Source organism: Arvicanthis niloticus, chromosome 16 (assembly GCF_011762505.2).
Source record: "Arvicanthis niloticus isolate mArvNil1 chromosome 16, mArvNil1.pat.X, whole genome shotgun sequence".
NCBI classification, from domain to species: Eukaryota; Metazoa; Chordata; class Mammalia; order Rodentia; family Muridae; genus Arvicanthis; species Arvicanthis niloticus.
In genome coordinates, this window is record NC_047673.1 from 12,030,447 (window position 1) to 12,051,457 (window position 21,011).

Here is a 21,011-nt window from a genome sequence, read left to right on the forward strand (position 1 = left end):
CAATTATGATGTCAATTACTTTAAAACAGAAAAGAAAAAAATCTCTGCACACCATAAGGAGTTGACAGACTCTCACAGTCCATATAGAATCACAGATGTATTGGTCCAGCCATATCATTTCAATCCTCTGTTTTTTGCCTTGTGCTGCCTCAAGCGTCATTTCGCAGACTTCAGTGATACTAGAGGAATGCACTTTTGAGCCTGTTGGATATTAAAGTGAGGAGAAGAAGTCAGGTTGTCTTGGAGTTTCATAACTCACAATATGTCTATCTACAGGGCTTGTGGTAGACAGTGGATACAGGAGGCACACCCATTTTTAAGGAATATACTTATTTATTTACTATATTTATTGTGTATGCATGTATGTCATGGTGTGCCCATGTAAGTCAGAGAGCATCTTTTAGGAGTCAGTTCTTCTCATCCAGTGTGAAGGCCCCGGTGCTTGAACTCAGCTCCTCTAGCTTGGTGCCTTCGATCTTGAACCAATCTGCTGGATTCTTGGCTCATCCTTGTTGGTCTCAACAAGCTGTTAGATAGTGGGCATGGCAGGAGAGTTAGAGTGGAAGGGAAGGAAAGTTGAATAACCAAGTCTGGAACTAAGCTGCTGAATGCCAAGGACAGTGGATGTTCTGTAATACCATTTCATGTCACTGTATGGTTCTGGTAGGTAGTATCACTTGCCTAACCTACCTGATGGCTTATAGATAGTACACATAATTACCATATGGGGAAACTGATTTTATAAAAAAATATATTATTACATTTTTTCTTCATTCTGCATGGGAATGGGGTGTCCCTATGCCACATCATGAATATAGAGTGAAGAGCACTACTCACAGGAGTCAGTTTCCCACTTCTACCATGGGGGTACCAAATTCTGTTTCTCAAGCTTGATGATCAGCACATTTATCTACGGAGGCATTTCACCAGCCTATGGGTGGTAGCTTCATTTTTGTCACCATGATAAAACATAAAGACCCAAACCAACTTTGGGAGATAAAAAGGTTATTTTGCTTACAATTTCAGGTCACAGCACATCCTTGAGCTCAAGGCATGAACTCAAGACAGGAACTTGAAGACACACCCATTTGGTATTCCAACGGCATTATCTCAGAACAAGGAACCTACTTCACAATAAAGAATGCACAGAAGCAATCATGGAGAATGCTATTTGATGGCACATAGACTGCCTTATGTTTAACTGCCTTTTTTATACAGTTCAGGAGCACCTGCCTAGGGAATAGAGCCACCCTCAGTAGGCTGAGCCCACCGACATCAACTAGCAGTCAAGGCAATCTCCCACAGACACAAGACAATCTGATCTACACAATTTCTCACTTCAGATTTTTTTTTCCTTAGGTAAGTCTGGGTTCTGTTAAGTAGACATTTAAAGCCAAACAGTACAGTGGTGGTAAAAAAAATGATTTAAAATTAAAATTATTACCCTAGTACTAGCTATTATCATTTATATGGTCAAATTTCATTAATAGGGATTTAGAAGTTATCGCCATGCATTTAACATCATAGATGTGGAATTCTAGATCATTGTATAAACAGGTGACTACACTGTAGCCACTAATAAGGTACCAGGTTGGCAACTGTTTAGTGTTGACAAAGTACAATACATATTTTTAGCATCTTAGCTAAGCTAAAGCCCAATAAGAAAAGTTCAAAAACACTAGTGAGTACAAAATCCTCACCTTATAGGCAAGTAGAAAAAAAATCAAGAAATTGCCTGGATCTGATTGGCTTGTGGGAACATCTGTGGTAGATTGCCTTGATTGCTAATTAAGTATCCATCGCCTACTATGGGCCTCCCACTCCCTTGGCAGGTGGCTCTGAACTATACAAGAAGGCTAGCTATGTTTAAGCCAGCCTGTGAACCGTTAAACACCATTAAACACCATTACCTATGTTGTTCCTGCTGTGCTTTTCTGGGAGTGGAGATCTAGTCTGGGGTAATGCTGTGTGGAATAGCAAGCAGGCTTGCCTTCAAGTTCCTACCTTGTTTAGATGCCCATGGGAGTTATTGCCACTGGTCTTGTACCTTCTCTACACCAGAATTTTGAATATGTACCTTTGACCTCTTCTCACCCTTCAGAGAGCCTTGGGTTATGACATGGATATGTTTTGTGTCTGTCAGAATTCGTGGCTAGGCTTAATTTCCTAATGCCACAGCGCTAGGAAACTGCACTCATAAGATGATTACATCATGGAACATCGCCACCATTATGAACAGATTAATATCTTTCTTAAGAGACTGAGCTAAGTTAAGTCTCACTGTCCTGGACTAGTTACTACAAATGCAGCTTGTCATTAGCTAGGTGAACCCTGATTCAGCTTCTTTTCCATGAGCCTCTAGACTGTCTTACAAACCTACTTGTAACATATGCTGTCTCTCATATCATGATATAGCACGAGCTCTTGACAAATGCAGGTGCCATTGTCAACTTCACTGGTTCCATAATTCTCATCTAAAGAAACCTCATTTATTCATAAATCAACTAGCCTGTGGAATTCAATGAAAGAAACAGAAACCCAAATAACACACCAGAGTTAAAGAATAGCGATTTATACACAAGGAAATGAGGCTGGAAGGATAGATGTCCCTTCCAAAGCCACACACTATAGCTATGTGTAGGTCCCTCCAGTCTAAGGCTACAATCCTTGTCCTGTGTAGATCTATGTGTTAGTTCTTGTCAGGGACAGCCTTGAAATGAGCAGATTTCAAAAAGTCATGATGGGTTTGTTACAATGCCTAAATAATTGAAAGACAACCCTGCAAACGGCACAATAAATCACATTCCTACAAGACTCCAAGAATCCTAATCATTTAACAAAACCTTTCCAACAAACAGAGTGGAACACTTAAATATTATAAAATGAGGAGTTTTAATGTTTGTGAGCAGTTCCTGGTGATGGAGTGGGTGGCCAAAGGGCAGGCAGGTTTTAGTGTGTGCCTGTGACTTCCTCTTCAAGGAGATAGGCCATAGTACCTGAAATGTTAAAGCATCCTGGCAGATGCTTTATTTAAGAAAAAAAAGGGGGGGCAGGAATGAAGCTTGTTTCATTGTCTTGGGAAATGCTTCATGTTTATTTAGAAAAATGAAACACAGGAAAATTTGTGAACAGCAGCCAGCACTGTTGCAAAGGAAAGGGCCTGAGACAGCATCAAAGAGAGTTACTGCTTTTCACCTCAACTCATACAGTGTGTTGATTTGATCCCTTTTGCCTGCCAGGACAAGAATGTCCTTTATCACAATTCTGGAGCTGGGTGACATCTAGCTCTCGGTGTCAAGGTGACTGAATTTCCATCACTTTTATGAGGAAGTAATTCTCCACCTAGAATATCCTGCTACGAAAGTGCAGTTCTGAGAGTCTAACGTTTGACATCCTTAGTTTTATCAACGTTAGAAGAAATCCTGTGCTCCCAGGCTTTCCTAGCCTCTCCTCGATGGCAGGTTTTCCAGGATGGGTGACTCTGATCACTGGGAGGTATTCATTTGTGTGTGGAGTGTCTTGGGAGACCCAAGCTGACAATGGGAAATTGTTGGTTTTACATTTGATCCAGACCTCTGTGTTCAATGTTCTGTCTTCTGCTTGGGGAGCTAAGAGGACCTTAAATGGATGTGGAGAGAATGAATTAAGTCAAAGTGAGTGTGTGTGATCTGAGAGGGGTATGGCTATGTCACGGACCCATGTCCAAACTCATGTGGGATGGGTGTTCAAACCCATGGGATGGTAGTTTTCTTCATATGGATGAGGCTCAAAGGGATGTCAAAGCTTTCCTCTTGTCAGATCAAATATATTGACAGTGTTTGCAAGTGCTAGTGTTTTGGAATGAGTGACCAGTTGGTGCAAAAGCCAGCAACTTCAATTTCTTCATCCCAAGATTTTATAGCCCCAAACTGTCCCCTACAAAGACTTCCTGTCCAGACTAGCAAACCCTCCCTCTTTCTTGTACACAGTAAACTCTCTGAGGTTTTTGGGTTGCTGTGTAGTAGGTGCTAATCCAGCAGATCAAGTACAAATTACCAGATCCCAGCTCTTCTGTAGTGTGTGTCTGGCTGGCTGCCCTCTCTTCATTCTCATGCCATTCAGTCAGGTCAAGCCCAAATCAACTCAGGATGAGACATTTGCAGCAGTTTGTAACCATCCTCAGAAATGTCTTCCATTTGGAGATTATATATATATAGATAGATAGATAGATAGATAGATAGATAGATAGATAGATGTTGCAATGGTTTGAATAGGAATGGCCTCAAGGAATCATGGGTTTGAATGTCTGGACCACAGTGTATGACACTATTAAGAGGTGTGACCTTGTTGGAGGAAATGATTACTGGGGGTAGGCTTGAAGGTCTCAGACTCAGTACAGCCAGAGCCCAGTGTGGTAATCTCTTCAAGCTGCCTGTGGACCAAGAAGTAGAACTCCCAGGTCTTTCTCCAGCACCATGTTTACCTGCCCACCGCCATGTTTCTCACCATGATGATAATGGAATAAATCTCTGAAACTCTGAGCTGCCCCAGTTAAATGTTTCCCTTGATAAGAGTTGCTGTGGTTATGGGGTCTTTTCACAGCAATAAAACCCAAACTAGGATAGGTATCTAGGAGTCTAGGAACTTCTTGGGGTTGGGTCTTTGATCAGCAGCTCTGTGAGCCCGGATCCTCTTTAGCAATGACAGCACACAGCTTCTCTTTAGGAGAACTTTAAAGAACCATCGGTGGTTGGTTTAATTCTTGGATTTTGGAATTATAAACTGCATCACCTCTGTGCTATGGAATTCTGCTCACATCACTTTGAGACTGGCCCATCTCTAGGCTCCTTCTTCCTCCTCTTCAGAGAAAGGAAGCAATGCATTGCTTATAATTTTTTTGTCTTTGGCATTTCCCGTTTTGTTCAACTGTGAGATGAATTATACCCATATCTCCCTAACAAGTTGCTAATTTCCAAGGAACATAGAAAAGTTTTGAAATAATAACAAACAAATGCTCAGAAAACATTGATATCTTTCACACACACACACACACACACACACATACACACACACACACAGTTTTAAGCTAAAAGCTAATTATAAATCTAGGAGATGGTATTCAGATAAAAAATTTAAATGACATTTACAATTTTTTGGTACTCTCTAGTCTGGTCTGAAAAGCACTTAATTTAAGTGCATATTGATGCTTAGACTGGCATACTATTGTATAAAATTATCTAAGGAGAGTCTCTGGGTATCATGGCTACTTGCCATCGGTGGCCAAGAGAATCCAGACTATACTGCCATACTCTGCTGTCCTGACTATAGCCCTGGATCCTGCTGCTATCCCCGAACCACACTCATAGTCCTTTGAAAGTGTGATTTACCAGTCTCCACACATTCAACTCTATAGTGCCTCCATGTTTTGTCTCATAAACACTCTTACCTCTGTTCAAAGAAGGGCCCAAAAATCATTCTAGCCAGAAATTGGGGATCTGTGCAGAACTCTGCTCATATCTGAGAATTCACAAAACCAAATGTGCTGTACCATAATGATTGCTGAAAGTGAAACTCCATATTTGAGAAACAGATGTATGCATGCATGGCTCCATTTCTGAAATTGCTCCAACATGAGGGTTTTTTTTTTTTTTCTCTTACCAAAGCAAGGGAGTTTAGATGGAGAGCGTGAGGCTTCTTCTTTGTGAAGGGCAAAAGTGCAGAGCAGTCAGACTGTTGTGTCTTGGATATTGACAGATGTTGGCTGTGTGGAGAGAGATGGAAAATGTAACTATAAAATTTGAAAGTAGAGAGAGGTGAGAGTGCTAACACTAAAGATTCGAGTGACCTTGTGAAGAAACATGTCACAGATGTGCATGTGTGTGTGCGTGTGTATGTACTTATACATGTCAGCATGTTTGGGAAGGTGGGTGAATGGGGTATAGGCTCTTCATTTGCCAATATTCCTCGATTACATAATGATTCTATGAAATCCCCCCTTTTTTTCTGTTTCCCTTACTTTGTTGCTAAAACTGACCTGGGTAATTTCAGGCTGGGTAATTTATAAAGGAGAAAATATTAGTTTAGATTATGGTTTTAGAAGTTATAAATCCAAGACTAAGTGGTTGCATGTGGTGACAGACACCTGTAGGGGGGTGCTACTACCCCAAAACTGAGTATTTTATCTGAATGAGAGGGTTTTTGTTTGGTTTGGTTTGGTTTGGTATTTTGTTTGTGGTTTTTTTTCACCATAAAGAAAGTGTTCCAAAGCTGAGGTGCTCTTCTGACAAGCTGCAAAAATGGGCTTTGCCACCATGACCATGGAGGTTAGGTGGTGTGCACATAGGTTTGGAGCTGTAACTAGAGACATAGTTGTGGGATGTGTTTGTTATTGTGAAAAACCTGCCATGCTCCTACAAGCACTGTCTGCCTGTCTACTGAGACCACTGGTATTTGTTTGCATGTCATTTTGAAGATGGCATTCTTCTGCAGGAACACATCACATATATCACACATGTCTTCTTTTGATTCCTACACCATTGGGTCTTCCTATTTCAACTAGAATTAAGAAACCACTTACTTATATGCATATATACATACATATATACATACATATATACATACATACATACATACATATATACATATATACACATATACACATACACACATACACACATACACACATACACACATACACACATACACACATACACACATACACACATACACACATACACATATACACACACATATATATACACACATATATATACATATATATACACATATACACATATATACATATATACATCATATATACACATATACACATATATACATCACATATACACATATACACATATATACATATACATATATACATATACATATATACATACATACATTCTCCTTTAGAAACACATCAAGTAAGAGTTAAAACTAAAAGTCACAATCTTTTTTCACATTGGGCTTCTAAGAATGTGAAAAAGGTTCAATGGGGTCTAAGGGTTGGGCTCTGATTAAAGAGAATCAATTCTCTTCCAAGAAAGACAGAAATTAGTAACTTCCTCTTTCTCCATGACATGAGAGCAAGACATGAACCAAGAGGGAATCCTAAGCCAAATCTATTTCAACAGCTCAACTTTGGAACTTCTAAGCCTATAGAACCATTACAAGATGACTTTTTGAGTCACACAATCTGCGCTGATATAGTATAGCAACAGCCCAAGTGTTTAAGACGTGTTCTCTTAAGTAGCCAGGAACTTTTTGTACCTTGCTCCATCCCTCTGGTTAGAATACTGGTGCACTGTGAGGATTCTAATTGCTGAACACTGGACAGATGAAAGAGCTACTTCATAGTCAGAAGAAGTGCACAGTCATTAAATATATGAATACCACACCGCTCATAGTCTTGAACTACAAATATCTCAACCTACGAGTTTCCTTTGAAATTGGCCTTTTAATGTGTACAATCCAGGATTGTGTCTTTGGCTGACTATAAATCAAAGTATGGTGCTATTTCTAGATGAATTTGCTGCCATGGCAACATGTGTGAGGTCACTGGGAAAGCCCAATTGCTATGCAATGTGCAGGGTGTGGGCATACATTTCTTGCAAGATGGGCAGAAATGTCAAGTCTTGAATGAAAAGGGTAATGTTGGATGCATAAAACGTAAGCAAGCAGTTTCGATGGCTAATTATATCATTTTTACTTACTGATCTCAGGCTTTCTGAAGAAAATATCTGAGCATGTGGCTGCTGAACTAATGGCATTAAGGTGCTAATATAATATTGATTAATACAGGTTTCTCAGAGGTTAAACAACCATTGGCTCCTGCATAAGTAGCATGGGGCAGAAAAAAATGCAGAACTATACTTGTTAAGAAGCGTAAGCTCCGAATTCCTTAAATTCTGCTGCTTTGCAGGAAGTTAAGTGCGAACTCACTATTTAGTTACAAGAGAAATCTCTGGGATCAACCAAGCTAACTCTGGGCCTACAGATCCCAGCTCTCTCTGCACTTTCTTTTGGACATCAAATTTCAGTTCCTCAACTGCAAGCATCGCAGATTGTTTCTCTCCTTGTTTTGCCAATGAATTCAGTACTTTAATACTCTCTGTGTTGACATTTAGCCCACAGAGAATATACACAGAACCCCCAGCCCTCTAAGTCGTCACATCAGGAGAGATTTTTATGGGCAAACTCCTGAAAAGGTTGCATTAGTTTCTGTCTTAATTACACCAAAGAATCCCCTTATCGCTGGAAAGGGAACATCCCATTGAACCCATGAGAGGCCTTTCTGCTGTGAGGAAGAAGTGAATCATCTCAAGATGCCTCAGCACAGCCAGTGCAGCCGCTCCTTGGCTTTGGGCTTTGGGCTTCGGGCATGCTCCTTCGACAGAAGGAGTTTGTTTCCTAACAGCAGCATGGTGCTCACTGAATTACATATTCAGCTCACCAGCACCCCTCCACTCACCTGGGGTCATTTTGGAATCTGCTGGGATCTGAAGAACTGCATGCTCTTACACTTTCCAGCCACACTCTGGAAAGAGTCGCCCGGTGATAATCTAATTTCCTGAAGAAACAACCCTCTGCTTCTGTCTGTCTTTTTCTTGGGATTGCACCTGACAGACTGAAGCTTCTATATCAGATTATTATGTCACAGCTCGGGTATTTGTCAAAACAGATTCTTTCCTGCCCTTCATATTACCTTTAAGTTGTGCTGTCTCGAGGTGCAGACAAAGCCAAACTCTAGTGATGAGAAAAGTTGCTGAAAGGAGGAGAGGTCTCCTGGAGAAAAATGTCACACCCAAGGATTACAAAAGAACTCACTAGATTGCCAGTATCATCATGTGTGTATGTGAAATAAGTGCATTCACACCCTCATTCATGGATATGTTGGTGCACATCCAACTTTAAAGAAGGAAGCTAAAATGGGAATTCACTAAATTATCAGCATGCTTCTGTACCCATATGAAATGTATGTGCTCCTCCATTCACAGATATTTGGTGCCCATCCAATGTTAAGGAAGGAAGCCAAAATAGAAAGAAAAAGAGACAGTGAGAGCATGCTTTCTTCTCTCTGTTAAAATAAGGAGAACAAGAATGAACAAGAGGATGGGGTAGGCTCTACACTGGGAGGACCAGCAATGCTGGTTCTGTTCACACAAGTGCAGAAACATTTTCATCACCAAACACATGATGGATGGTTGAATAATGTCTGAAATCTTCCATGAAATTTGAGGATACATGCCGCTTAGGCATCACACTTCAGTAGACATCATATCACTGTGAAATAGTTGATTCGTGCTGCCTATCTGAGCATAAGTCCAGAAGCTCAGGGTCCCATGCTTCAGCATAGGCAGGATGCAGGAGAGGAGATGGAAGAGAGACAATACTGACTGCATGATTTGTAGACCCCTGTACACAGTAAAAAAAAAAAAAAAAAGACACTTGCTGTAATTGTGAAGAGCTTCAAAAGAGGAAGAAGGCATTCAAGTGAGCATGAGACCTGTGCAGACCAAGATCCTGCAGCTTCGGAGAAGCAGAAAGCGCTTTAGATCTGTGTGGCAAGAAAGATACCCAGAGGGAAAGTGGCTTGAGATTCAAAGAGCAGCCAGTAGCTCTGGGCACCCTGCTCTGTAAGATGTAGTAGGGCAGTTTTCTTGATCTTCATGCAAGGAACAGTTTTTGAAAAGTACCAATGCCTTTATCTTGTTGCTAACATCTTACATAAAACACAGGAGGGAGGATCTCTCAACAGAGACAGACACTGCTTAGTCAAGCATGGTTCCAGGCACTTCCTGAGTTTCACTGAATTTCCAATAGAAAGATAGTTTCCTTTTGCAAGCCCACGGTTACTACAGGCACTCCAGAGAGTATGCCCAAAGGAAATATCCCTGCTTTTAAAATATTTCACCAGCCATATCATTGACTGTCTCATCACACCTAACAGGGTTCCAAGCTTAATTCACTAATTGGGAACTGTGTCTTTCGCCATCTTCATTTTGTTTTATAAATAAGAAACATTCATATAGCATGTTGTAGTTGCTTATTATAAAGTTGATTGTACACAGTTTTAACTGGGCATATTGCTTTCTACATTTCAGACATGTTTATGGACTCTTGAATAATTCTCTACTTATGAATTCAGTTCCTGGGTTCTAGGAAGATTGCTTAATATATTCTTGTTCTCTCTCTCTCTCTCTCTCTCTCTCTCTCTCTCATACACACACAGAGAGAGAGGGGGAGAGAGAGAGAGAGAGAGAGAGAGAGAGAGAGAGAGAGTTTTACTAGTTTGTGCATTATTAGAGATCAGCTTTCAGTGAGTAGACTCATGGATAATTTGTAATCAATAATGACTTTCCTAGCCACAAGTCCCATATTTATTTAATCTGTCTCCTGCTGAAATTTAGACAGGGTTTTGAGTGACTAGAACCTTAGCCTGCTGGTCAGTCTTCTGGGATTCTGAAAGCAAACTGCTCTTGGAGCTGTGAGTTAGAGGAACAGGCTTAGGAGGTGGAGGGTGGTTCCTGATGGAAGACCTCTAATCTTGGGTGTCTCATGCCACTATCTTACATTCTGCCTACTCTCCTCGTCCTTCATCTACACTGCAGATTATTGAGAACAGGTGGAAAGTTAAGCCCCTGAGCTGAGCTTCTTTTCAGTTCCCCACGGTGGCTTCCTAGCTACGTTATAACTGTGACTGAGAAAAGGAAAGACTTACTTTCCAGATCAAATGGGGAGGATGAAATATTTACGTATACATGCATTGTTCATGTCAAAGCAGTCATTGATTCCGGTATGATAACCGCTAAGGGAGCATTAACAGGATGTGACTCTCGTGTGCTTTCCAGATCATGTTAGAATGCTGCAGTTTTCAGGAATTGGAGAATCAATAGCCCAGTTTAACTTTGTTAACATAGCGCTTGCCAAGTTCATTAACCAGAAATCTCCTTTCTGCTTGAACATTAAGGAATATATTGTGTACTGCTATTCAGATGAATCAAGGCAGGCCATTTGCTTTAACTACGGCTAGGACTGAATAACAGGAGAGTGGGGAGAGTGGCCTTACTATCATTAACTATGATGGGATAGATAGATAGATAAATAGATAGATAGATAGATAGATAGATAGATAGATAGATAGATAGATACATAGATACATAGATACATAGATACATAGATACATAGATAGATATGACAGAGAAAACCTCGGTGCATACCTTAGGGCAGTTCACATATAGCAGAGGAGGTGTTAGCACACAAGCTGAGCATTCTACTCTCTTGTAGGGCTGGTATGAATTTTCAGACTTTTTGAGCCCCTAGTTTTCACTAAGACTTATTTCCACATAGCAGACACTGGAGACAGTACTGAAATACTAGTGGATACAATAGGAAACAAAATAAAGGAGCAAAAAAGGAAAACAAATCTAGAGTCAGGTTCCTGGGTCTGTCCATGTGGATATGTACTCCGGAGCTACACTTAGTGACTGCAGACTGCATTTTAGGCCCCAGCTCACCCCAGCTCTCGGCTCCACTACACATGTGACTAGAGAGTTCTCAGTTTCCAAAAAGACATTGGCAAAAACTTATCTACCTTAGACACTGATGGAGAGCTGAAAAATACTGCATTCTCCCCAGTGTCTGCTGTAACCTTCCCCAGTAGATTTTTGGTCCTGCCAAAGTTACCTAATAGATTTCAAGGAGTTGACTTACATCCTTTTATCCTGACTATCAAAGACAGTACATAGTGGCTGCCATTCACTCTGTGCGTTCCTCTTCCCTGCTCCTCCCCTCTGCAACATGGCTTCATCAACTCACTCTATTCTGCCAGATTTTGCCACTTACTCTCTCTTGATTGTTGTTATTTTTCATTCTACTGTTCTGAGTCAAGATCTCTTAGTAGAGCACAGACTGGCCTGGAAGTCTTGGCAATCCTCCTGTCTCAGTTCCTTAGGTGCTCAAATTCCAGGCATGAGCCTGAGGGGTCACATACCAGTTGTGGCCAGCTGAGAAATATCTGTGTCGCTTTCTTCAAACAGTAGTACAAAGACTGTTGGCTGTATAAAAAGATGCTGTTTTTTTATTTCTTTAAAATACTTCCAGTTGTATTTTTAATATCAGGGATAAAGGGTATTCCTTGTACTTTGTTCATTGTCTTGGGAAGAATTTTAAACTGTAGATAATAAGGTCATCTGTTCTTTACCAACACGTCACCCTCGGTTGGTTCATTGCTTATCAGACCTCATTACAGCTACCAACAGCAGGTGGTTTTAGGATTGATGATCTGCCTTGTGGCTGAGAGATTCAAACACCAAGTGTTCATCCTCCAAAACAGAAACCAAAATAAGAGGCATCAGTAAGGTGGCGGTGTAGAGCGAGATTGCCCGTTGTCTGTATTTCCACTCAAAGAGCACAAGTGTGTCTCTGGAGATGAGGGTAAGCACATTCTGCAGCTTTTATAGAAAGTTAAGACTAAAGCTTGGTGAACACTCCCCAGGATCTTGGTGTACTCCTGGGAGGATGCAGAACAGGAGCTGTCATTCCCACTGGACACTGAACTTCTCAGGGAGCTTTAAGCTATCCTGACACCTTGTCTTCAGTCCCCAGACACTCTGAATTAATTGTTGACTTGTTCACTGGAGCATCTCAGAGGCATGGGGAAGTTTCTACCATGCCCAGGCGCATCCATACTGCATTATGAATAGAACTCTCATACCTGGGCTTAAAGGTGGGTCTTGTTCCTGTCCAGGCAATCTCACCCACTGCTCAGGTATCCATGGTGCTTGGGAATTGGTGTGTACAAGATTTGTTAGTTCTCTGTGGGGGTACACCTCAGTCCCCCATCACACTGATTCTTTGCAACATCAGCAACCCCCTCATACTCTGAACTGTTTTTTCACTGTATTTTTTTTTAATATGATCTATAAGAAACTTGATTTTTAGAAACGCAAGGGCTACTTTTCCTAAATTAGCATCATGGCCTCAAGTTCAGGATGTAGTTCTGGCTAATCTGGAATTCATGGCAACCTTCTAGTCTCAGGCTTCTAAGGCCTGGGAATGTAAGGGTACACCATTATGACTTAATTAAATTTCTCATTCACTTTGTCAAAGTCTGTAACTATTTTGTTTGTTTTTTATTCTGGGGACTGAACAGGGGATCTGGTGCATTTTAGGAAGGTAGGGTACTACTACCTTTCATTCACTTCCTTTACACATGTATCTCCCGCCTTTTCCTACCTTTCTAGTCTGGCAGCAGTAGGAAGATTGGGGTTAAATACTATTCAAATATTGCCTAAAATGTACCGTTCTTGGTTCCTAGGTTCTGAAATGTAAGTAACTTAGAAACCGTCACTCATGCACTTCCACCAGACACACACATACACACACACACACACACACACAATGTAGACAGATACAAAACAGACTTTTCTTAGCATGGGATATTGTGTAAATGATTTTACAGCTTTATTCTTTTTTCATATGCAGTGTTTATATATGATATGTAATATATATTCTCCATTGTAATATGTATAACAATGTATCATTTAAATGTTTATAACATATACATGCTAAATTAAAAGTTATACTGAGAAAAAATTCTCTCCATAGCAGTTTTTATTTGCAATTTATGTTACTCATTTACAATTCTTGTAGTCCTACCTGTGTGTTTGTGTTCACATATGCGTGCACATGTGTGTGTAGATACATGTATACACGGAGATGTATATACATTGGGTATATTCCTCAGTTGTACTTCATATATTGAGGAATTTTTTTCCTCAACATGGAATTTGTTGTTTTTACTTCCCTAATAGCCATCTTACTCTAAGGATCCCCTGCTTCTGCAGGAATTACCTCTAGGTTACTATCTTGCATGACTTTTATATGGTCTTTGAGTTCTGGTCATACTTGTGCTGCAAGTGCTTTACCTACCTAAACACCGTGCCAGCCTATTGTCCTGCAGTAAATAACGCTGCTTTTAATAATCGTGTTTAATCTCACGAGCAATGACTGTAAGGGGCTTTTCCTTCCATTCTCTGTGACACGCCTTAGTCATTTACTCGTTTGCTTCCTGTTCTTCTCTGGGTCTTGTTTCTCTCATTTTTCTTTCCTTTTGCTTTATAATTTTAGAAATTTGATGACTGAACTCTCTCTTGTGAAATCCACATTTAAAATGTGACTGGGTTATTAGGCAGGGTCTTTAAGGGTAATTAATATTAAATTCAGTGTTTGGATCTCATCAGGAGATGAGATTATAATACAGACTCGTTGTGAGAACAATCAATGGAGGCAAAATGTGGGGCACCACTAGAAGCTGAGGAAAAGGATTCAAAGCAGGATGCCATTGGGAAATGAAAGCAGCTTGGAGATGGAGACCTCTGCTCCCTTTAAGACTGTATCCCTCGTAGGTCAACCATCTCCAGTGGAAAGCCACACACCAGAGGTCATAAAAACAGGATAGACTGGACTTGCTGGGTTTAAAAAAAAAGGACACAAATTTAAAAGGGAAAGTATACTTGAGAGGAGCTGGAGGAAAGGTGAATGTGGTTGAAATATATTGTATGAAATTCTCAAATAATAAAAAACAGGAGAAAATAGAGTAAAATTTAAAAGCTATTTAATGTTCACGTTCAGCACAAAGGACAATAATAACACCAACAAAAACCAAACCAACAACAACCAAACATTAAATGTCAAAATCATAAAATGAGAGATATTTGGTTTAAAAGTCTTTGTGGTTCAAATGGGATAAGCAGTACGCCCCGAGTTTCTGGAGTTCTCTATGGAGCACTTGTTGTGGAAAGTGGGGCTCAGTACAAAACATGTTCCCATGGACCACTTCCAAGCTTGGGCCAAAATCCCTCCTGGGATATTTGCAATAAAATTTACCAGTCTCTTGAGTGCCAAACCCTAAGGGGGATTTTCTCTCCTGTCAGTGACAATTAGGCATTTCACAGGGAATTCTTGGAGAATGGCCCAGATCAGAGTTTTGAAGGGCACTTTTGTGTCATGAATCATTTGGGCTGCCCATTTCTTCCCTCGTGCTTCCTTTGGCTTACAAATTACTGCGATATCTACATTCCAGAGTCAAGAAGGCCTTATCCTGCCTCTCTTCTAGGAGAGAGCCTTGGAGAGCAGGGATGAATTATCCTTCTAACACTTAGTGATATTTGCTTGTAAGACTGCCTGGGCCTCTCTGCTGTTTGTCATACAAAGGTATTATTATTTATTGCATAATTTCCCTCATTATAGAAGTATGTCTACTGAGTTTGTTCTCCTCCTTGTGTGAACCTAGGTAGAGCATATCCATGAAGAAACTGCTCTTCTGCACTTATGATGTACAAGTTATTGACTGGGTCACCTTCATAATTGCTTTCTATTTTTTATTGTCAATGGCAACAGAACTAACAACTTTTCATAGCTGATATTAGTGATATATAAATTTTTGCTTGTAGCACTAGAGTTTGCATACTTTAATTCACATGCACCCAGAAGATATGGGACTCCAGATGCTAGGTTGATCCAGGATTAAGACCTGCAGCTATCAATGGGTCCCCAATAGAGTAGGTCAGTCTAAGAACAACCTAGAGCCACCACCCAGGAGGACTTGGGTTTTAAGTAACGGATATGAAAGGGTGGGCAAGCCTCTCTTGTCATTTCTGGGATACTTACAGAGTATCCATGTAGTATTAAGCTTGTGATTCCAGAAGCTGCTGCAGCCATGGATGAACAGAGCCAAGACACGTTGAAAGAATACACAGGCTGCTTGAACAAATGTGCATGCCTTCCGGAATGGTTGGCTTTGAGTTTCATGTCTTCACGCTCAATTTCTAATCTTTTAAAAAATTGCTTTTGATGTGTAAGGGAAAGGAGAAGAGAAGGGAAATGCAAAGAGAAATAGAACAGAAGCACAGACAATCATCCCCATTTATGTGTGTGTGTGTGGGGGGGGCACTCTTCACGCATAGCAGGAGAGCATCTTTTTTCAAATGTGCAAAAAACTACTGAGCCAGGACCTTCAGGAAACCCCTCCTCAGGGACACAAGTCAAGAAGACAAAACTCACACAAAAATCAAATCGCTACACTATTTGAGAATAAGTTTTCAAATTCCCACTTTGGGGCACTTTCTTAGAAATGTGTTCTGGATTTTTTTTTTTTTTTCAAAGCTTGAATGAGGGGAAATTAAACACATAGTATTTTTCATAGCATTTGAATCAAGATAAAATCTCCTAGAAAGCCTAGAAAATCTAAACAAATATGATTTTAAGTTTCCCAGAAAGATCAAAATAGCAAGTTAGTCATGTGAAACTTATGCTGTTAAGGGTGCCTCCTACAGCCAATAGCATCACAGATCGTAAGTAGTTAGTATTAGTGGTAAAAATTAGAGCTGTCAAAAACATCAGCCCATATTTGTTTGAATATTTCTTAATAACTGTTATATTTACATGTGTAGATTCACATGTCCACAGGGGCATGCACAGTGTGTGTATGACACAAAATGTCTTTCTTCAGTACCATCCTCTTCATTCACTGAACTGGAGCTCCCCAATTAGGACAGTCTAACTAGTTCACTTGCACAGGAAATTCTCTGTATTTACCTGCCTAATACGAGGGTTAAATACAAGCTGACATGTTCTCCTTCATTTTCTGTGGATGTTGTGGATCTAAACTCCAGACCTCATCCTTGTGACAAATGCTTTATCTATTAAGCTGTTCTTTCAGGTCCACTTAGTATTTAACACTTTACATGGTTAAAAGTGGAAGCACCATCCTGGGCTGTTCTTTTACTTAGAGATCTCATTCTGAAAGCATTCTAGCTGACTTGAAACTCACTCCATAGCCCAGGATAACCCTGAGCTTCCACAAGCCTCCCAACCACCGGGACTACACATTTTAATCATCATACCCACCTCATCCATTATTATAAAATCATCCATAATTTATAAGTGTTTGATGCTGCTAATTAAACAAGTTTTATATTAGGTGGTAGTGATGTAAGGCTTTAATTGTAGCACTCGTGAGGCAGAGACAGAAAGATCTTTGAGTTTAAAGCCAGCCTGGTCTACAGAGCAAGTTTTAGGACAACCAGAGCAATACAGAGAAACCATGTCTCAAAAACAAACAAACAAACAAACAAACAAACAAATAAAAAACCCAAGTCTACGAATCAACCAATCAATCAATGAATTAATAAACAAATAAAATCAATTTTATTTGTATAAATGGCACAGTCAAATTTGGCCAAAATTAAACCTCCTTGTGGACTCTTAGGCTTTTCCCTAACATATCTTGACATACTGCTAGCATAGAGCAGGCACTGAACTCAGATTCTCTGGCTTCAAATACACCACCTTGACAGATCACTGATGATGGATGAAATATGAAAATTTTGCAAAATAATGGAAATTATGTATGGTTTGTTACAGCCTTGCCAGGTGTCGGGTGAATGCTCACTAAAATCACAGCCAAGATGCCCATTAACCTTTCCTTGTGTGCATCACAGACATATGATACTTCAATGATCGCAGCTTTACTGCGACTCACTGTAACATAATTAGAGTCTGGTCAATCAAAGAGGAGGACATGACACAGAAGAAATCAAGAGTGCCATTTGGGTAAAAAAAAAAATTCATAGCAGATTATATGTGAGCCCAGTTAAGAGGTTATCTCCTCCACTGGGATGTAAAAGTTTCCAGACAGGATAATAAGCCCTGGCTTCCCTTCTTGAAGCACCACTGTGAATACCAAGCAAATCGTACCCACAGGAACTTGGTAAAGTGCCAGTGCTCCAGAGACTTGGTCTCTTTTTTCTTTTGTGTCATAGTCACCTCTTCTCAGTGAAAGTTCTCACACTCATACTTGCCCATGTAGAGAGTCCAAACCATACATGCATTCTAAGGTTTTTCTTCATACATACATACATACATACATACATACATACATACATTTATAATAACTCCATTCTAAATTTAGACACAGACTGAGATAAGTAAAAATATGTGATAGTAAGGCAACCATTATAATATTATGTTGTAGTGAAAGCTATGTGAATATCCACTCCCCAACTGTGTCTTTCTCAAGATGCAAACTAAGCTGAGAACTGACAAGCTTGTATCTGTAGCACATTGGGAGTAGAGAAAAAAGAGCTGAGAGTTTGAGTTCAGACTCAGATACATGGTGCTATCTGAGGCTATCTTAGGCTACATGAGACCCTGATCTCATATAAACAAACAGAAACCATATGTTTTACTTATTCCTAGTTTTTTTTATGCTGTGGCTAATTGGGGAGGGGGTCACTGGAGCAACAGATGGGAGCACTACTGCCTGCAAAGTTAGTCCTGTGTCAGGAGAATCCATCTGGTATTTAAAACAGAGAATGCTTATGGGAGTCTAGAGGTCTGTTTAGATATCGTGACACAACCTCATGCAGAACCTCCATTCACAACAGGGCCTTTGTTGAATGAATTGTGAGTGATTGAACTGGTTTCTTGAGTAGAGTATGGATGGAAATTAAGGACTGCCTTGAGTTTTCCTTGGATGGTGGCCTTTCCCTGGCATGAAGATGGGGTATTGTCTGTGCCTGCATAGGGACAGAGTGAGTCACTTAAAGAAAATTACTGTGACTAGAATCATAGTAATCACAATACTGATGTCACAATAACTTGCTTCTGTCTAAGGTTGATGGAAGGACCATTGTGGACTGTGCATCACAGCTATCAACACTTAAAGTTGAAACATAGCTATAATGAATTCTAGCTTGGGAAGATAGCTTAGTGAGTAAAGCATTTGCCTCATAAATATAAGGGCCCTAGTTTAAGCCCAGAACCCATTACATTTTAGTCTAAGCTGTCAAGATTCAGTGAGACAATCAGATACTGAGTGTGTTTTCTCTCTTCTTAGATGTTTTAATGACCACTGAAAGAAATGCCTTCCAATCATTTAAGTCCTAGCAAGTGTTCATGTTTGCAGGCATCACTGAGATGTACAGCAGTATCTGAGTGGCCTGCTCCTGCCCGATTTCCAAGTCTTGCTTCAGTTTACTGCAGTTTATCATTGGTTTTGAGATCGGTCCCATTGACCTTCCAGCCCTGAAGTGATCAGAATTGATGCAGGAAAACATTAGAGGCCCTTTGGTCTCAGGTGTGAAGAACTCCTCACCTGCAGATACCTGTCACGTATTTTTCTCTGTGACATGAGATGACAAAGCCCAGCTTGCTGCTCTGCACAGTATGCTGGAGTTTCTAAGCTGGAAGTGTCTCTTCCTCTTCAGATTTTTGGCACCTATCACTGTTGAACTGATGGCTGAATGTGCATAGTCAGCCAGGCTCCAAGAGCAGGGCTACTTGTATTTCTTTCCAATCCTTTCCTGAAGAACTTCTAGAGAGCAGAGGCAATGGGAAGCAGGTCTACGTGACCCTTAGCCACTTCCAAAATGGGCTTTTAAATTATGTATGCATTAGAATGATGGAAGATTACTCCAGCTCAAACTTGAACAATAAGTTAGATGGGAGGAAACGTATGGAGGGATGTGGGAATCAAAATTAAATGTACTCACAGTGAGCCGGAAAACGCAGCATCATCTGTCACATTTGAAAGCTCACTAATTCTCTTAGATCCCTCCCCCCTCCATTTATTCCTTCTTTCCATCCTTGTGGGGGCTGGAAGATGACTAGGTTGATAAGGTGCTTATTACCCAAGCCTGTAGACCTATGCTTCGGGCACGGGCAAACTTGCAAAGCTGGGCACAGTGGTACATGTCTTTAATCCCAACATTGAGGAGGCAGAGACAGGAAGATTCCTGGAGCTTGCTGACTAGAGATGCTTGAGGAACCTGTGAGTTCCAGGTTTGGTGAGAGACTTTGTCTCAAACACAAGGCAGAGACGGATTAAAGAACAAACCCAGTATCAACCTCTTTCTTCTATGTGCATATGCATGTAGGGATGAGCTCATGTCCAAGCAACTATGCCCAGATACACAAACATGAACTAACTCTCTCTCTCTCTCTCTCTCTCTCTCTCTCTCTCTCTCTCTCTCTCTCTCTCTCCACACACACACACACACACAGAGCACATGCATACAATTCAAAGCATTGTTTCTGAATATTTCACACTCAACAGCCACCAGAGTTTGTTAGTTATAGAGAACAGGAAACAGTGGCCCCAACCTAACAATTTCTCAGCACTATTTCTTAGGAGCCCTGAGGTTATATAATCCCACAAGCATTGGCAGTTAAACTCTCCAGAACACCTGGAGCTACAGAAATTTTTACATACAATTATTTTTTTTCTGCAAATATCTTTTAAAAATATCTACAATTGAAGCTGAAAAGCAGAGGACTGTGACTAAGTGCCTCCCAATCTGATTGAACTCTTGGTCCAGGCCACAGCCCAGATGAGTTGATATTTGAAAATGTGCTCTCTTTACTGACAGAGAACTCTGTATCTGTTCTTTAATTGTCTAAAACAAATATTTATTTTTATAGAAAGTATGTATGTGGCTAAATCACAGAGATGGCAATATCTGAAAGCTCATATATAGAAGTTAGACATACACAAGTTACTGATTTCAAACAACAAAGTTTACCTGTCCCCAATGAGTCCATCCACTGACTCCTCAACTTAGACTTCTTTCTAGACAAAGGTAGTCACGTTGTCTTTCGTTCAACCATTTTTATGAATAAAACCTACTACACATAGATAAAATCAGCATGCTACCCACAATGCCTTTGTCTTAATTTGGGTTACTGTTGTTGTGATGAAACACCATGATGAAAAGCAAGCTGAGAAGGAAAGGGTTTATTTGGCATATGCTTCAACATCTGTAGTTCATCACTGAAGAGAGCAAAGACAGGAACTCAAATAGGGTGAGAACCTAGCATCAGGAGCTGATGCAGAGGCCATGGAGGAATGCTGTTTATTGGATTGCTCATCAGGGCTTGCTCAGCCTACATTTTTACGGAACCCAGGACCACCAGGATTAACACCACCCTCAATGAACTGAGACCTCCCACATCAGTCAGTAATTTTT